The sequence below is a fragment of the Choristoneura fumiferana genome, chromosome 29 (assembly GCF_025370935.1).
Source record: "Choristoneura fumiferana chromosome 29, NRCan_CFum_1, whole genome shotgun sequence".
Classification (NCBI taxonomy): domain Eukaryota; kingdom Metazoa; phylum Arthropoda; class Insecta; order Lepidoptera; family Tortricidae; genus Choristoneura; species Choristoneura fumiferana.
The window spans coordinates 11,077,569-11,081,910 of NC_133500.1; positions in this window are offsets into that span (position 1 = coordinate 11,077,569).

Here is a 4,342-nt window from a genome sequence, read left to right on the forward strand (position 1 = left end):
GGTGCAGCGGCGGCCTCCGCTGAGAGCAACAAACGGCGTAAATACGCAGCCCTTGGTGAGGCTTGTATATTTACGCCTTTTGGTGTAGAAACTTTGGGGCCTTGGGGGCCAGAGGCAAAACAGCTCTTCCGCCAGATATCTTCTCGGCTGGTAGATACCTCAAGGGATCGGCGGGCTGGTGCTTACCTTGCACAACGCATCAGCCTAGCTATCCAGAGAGGTAATGCTGCCAGCCTCCTAGGAACGGCCCCCAAAGCAGCAGCCTTGAAGACATTTTCTATTTAGTATAAGTTTGTAAATAGTAAGTAGATTAGATAGTAGTTTTATTTTTTAAAATTTTGTATATGTGTTATAACTCCATAATAAAAAATAAATTGACTAGACAGCGTCTGCGCAAAGTTCATTTAATCGCCACCCCGCAAGAACAATGCAACTTTCCGAGATAAAAACTATGTTCTTTCCCGGGACTCAAACTATGTCGCACCTTAAAAATTAAACTGAAACAATTCGAAATAAACTTTAAATAAAACACAATCTGATTGAATTTACAAATGAGAAAATTTCGAATTATCAAAAAAAAACAAAAAAACAAAATGGTTTATTAAAAGCAAAAACAAATTACAAGAAGGGTTTCCGTTGGTTCCACACCAAGCTAAGCCTGTCACGTGGAAACCTGATTCGGGGTACAAACAATTGATTTGATTAAATCACTAAATTTTAACAAAAATGGCTAAATATATAATATTTTATATATAATATTTTTGCAGGTGGTAGGACCTTGTGCAAGGTCCGCCCGAATTGCTACCACCATCTTGCTCGCTAATCCTGCCGTGAAGCAGCAGTGCTTGCACTGTTGTGTTTCGGCGTGGAGAATAAGACAGCCGGTGAAATTACTGGCACTTGAGGTATCCCATCTTAGGCCTCTAGGTTGGCAACGCATCTGCAATACCCTGGTGTTGCAGATGTTTATGGACGGTGGTGATCTAGGCTCTTACCATCAGGAGACCCACTATGCTCGTTTGCCATCCAGTCGAATAAAAAAAAAAAAAAAAAGTAGGCAGTAGAACGAACAAGTGTGTGTGTGTGTGTGTGTGTGTGTGTGTGTGAATTATTTCAATTTATTTTTAAAAGTGCTATGTGTAAACTGGATTTCAATAAATCGGTTCAGCGGTTTAGACGTGATGAGGTATCAAATTGACTTTCGCATTTACGTAATACTAGTCTATTTGTCGCGACTCCGCCCGCGTAGTATTCATTTATCGCTATCCCGCAGTAACTGTGAAATTTTCCGGAGTGGAAAATATCCTATGTCTTACCATCCTATGTCCTTCCCCGGGACTCAAACTATTTGTATATACCGAATGAGGTAAGAAACAAACCGACTTTCAAATTTACGATATTAGTGGGATCTAGTATGGATAATTCTAAATAGGTATAAGCAGAGCTTAGTTAACACTAGTTAGTTTAATTACATTATCGTATTACGTTCACTTAGAAAGGAATTAGGAACTGTCTGTTGTGGTTTAACGTTTAAAAATAACTTCCAGCGCCCTGTTGAAGTTTCTGTAACTATAATTTCTAGATTCAGCTTGAGCCAGGTAGGTACTTTGCAAATTGAAATACTAAAAATTCCACTGATATTATGCTGAAATTTGTAAGTATGAAAATAAAATTGAAAATAAATTTATTTGGCATTCTTCCACAGAGTTTTTGTACATAGCCCTACAAAACTGTTTTCACAGTTTGTCTGCAGGATACAGTCTCTATAAGAACATAAGTATTAAATAAGTACATTATGTAATTTAGATTTGCATAAATTATTTATATTTTTATAATTATGTTACTGTGTTATGGAAGAGTTTCTAACAAATATTTTTTAAGGTTTACAAAGGTTTACAAAGGTCTTACAAAGTCTGAATTTTAATTCATTACTTAATTAAATTAATATCATGGTCAAGTTACAGAAATGCGTTACTTTAACCTCCCTTAAAAAAATCCTGGCTGCCGGCAACACACTGTAGAGTATCTCTCTAGTTTTGTTGCATTCAAAAATAGTGGGATTCCCTTATATATAATCCCCGTGTGGTGTTAGAATTACACCTCTCCATTTCTTCCATGGATGTTGTAGGAGGCGACAAAGGATATAGGTTAAGGTATACCGTGGGCGACAGGCTAGCAACCTGTCACTATTGTGCCATTTTTGTCAAACTTAAAATCTAAAATTGCTAAAAGTGGCTCCGAAGCGGTAACGTTCCGTGTGCTCTGCCTACCCCATTTGGGAATACAGGCGTGATGTTTGCGTGTGTGTGTGTGTGTGTCATATTATTAACAGTACCTACATTAATTGGCGTCGGCCAATAATTGCCGACAATTGTTTTACTTTGGACAATTCGTTGTTATTGCTACCCGCTGAGCTAGGCCACAGCAGGGGGCAAATGTGTCATTTGATCCCCTTAATAAACGTAGTTTTTTTTTAGGAAAATATGAGTAATCTTTACTATCATCATCCCAGCCTATATACGTCTTATTGCTGGGTACAGGGCTCCCCTCAGAATGAGCCCACGCGGGCCCAGTGCGGATTGGGAACTTCACACACACCATATATTATATATAGGAAGTCATTATAAAACCACATTTAAACAGCTAATGTACCTAATATTATAGCAATCTTAAGTTAGGCTATAGTATATAAGCAGTAGCAGGAAGTATTTAGTAGTAGTTATGTGACACATATATTATTAATCGGTCTTATTTCCTACCTGGATCCTGTAACACAGGGACTCCTAGCACAGGATCCAGAGCCGTAGACTCTTGTTTATAAGTTTTTTGTGCAATAAATTATTTTCAAGTTTTTTCATTTAATTTCTTCTGTATTCAATAATTTTGTTTTACCATAGCAACATACGTCAACATCATATTTGTTATACTATACCCGACAATCAATTTGCGATGAAATAAAGATGATCCGTAGTCAAACAAATGATTGTCATCGTGCATTTGCAATTCTCAGTTCATTTTCTAAGGAAGATGCATTGGAGTCATCGGAATAAAGAAACGAATCATTCGTCAATATAGACACTATAGCATTAGTATAATTTATCTAAAAAAGCAGCTGGTCTAAGTGGCAACTGGTCTAATAACCTAACCAAAAACAAGTTGGAAAACCCCCGACTTTGTCACTTCAATGTTCAATATCTCAAAAACGGCTGAATCGATTTTGATAAAACATAACTAAGAACCATCGCTAGAAAACCAGCTATCAAATAAAAAAACCGCATTCAAATCGGTCCACTGGTTTAAGAGCTACGGTGCCACAGACAGACAGACACACGCACACACACAGACACACATCGAGGAATCGAGTTGTTAGAGACAACTCATAAGCCTAGCTGTGGTTTTATCAAACCCACGCGACCTGAATGTCCAACAACTTGTTTTATAGCATCAAGGAAACAGCACTCCGTGTCAGCATTTTTCCAGATTGTACCGTTATTCACTGCTCCATTGTCGGAAACGCGTAAATTGCTTTAATCAGGACTCATCATGATGCATTATACTGTATTCTATGGAATACTTGCTATGTTATCCCAGGGATTTTATCAACATCAGGAAGCTGCCAACCCTTAATAAGACTTCGCTGTCCGTCTGTCTGTCACCTGGCTGTATCTCATGAACCGTGATAGTTAGACAGTTGAAATATTCACAGATTATATGTGTATAACTGTGGCCGATATGACAACAAATAATAATAAAACGCCCGAAAAAAACGCTGCTTGAAAAGACAATTAAAAAGTAAAAATAATTATGTGCTACCTAGCTGTTGCCCGCGACTTCATCTGAGAAGAATTCGTTATCTCTATCCCGCGGGGACTATGTTGATTTCCCGCAAAATTAGCCTAAGTTAATTTAGTATAAAGTATCTAGTAATATTTTTTTATCTAAGCGTCGTCGGTGTCGGGGGACCGCTAAGATTAACATGAAACTAAATATGATGTATTTTTTTAAAGTATTAACCTTAGCGGTCCCCCGACACCGACAACGCTTAGATAAAAAAAATATTACTAGATACTTTATACTAAATTAACTTAGGCTAATTTTGCGGGAAATCAACATAGTCCCCGCGGGATAGAGATAAACGAATTCTTCGCAGATGAAGTCGCGGGCAACAGCTAGGTAGCATAATTATTTTTTACTTTTTAATTGTCTTTTCAAGCAGCGTTTTTTTCGGGCGTTTTTATTTTTATTTTTGCTGGCGTTTTTTAAGTCGGGGGTTTTTTAATTTTAAATTTAAGTTTTTATTTCATGTTTTTTAAACTTTGATATATATTTTTTAAAGTGTACT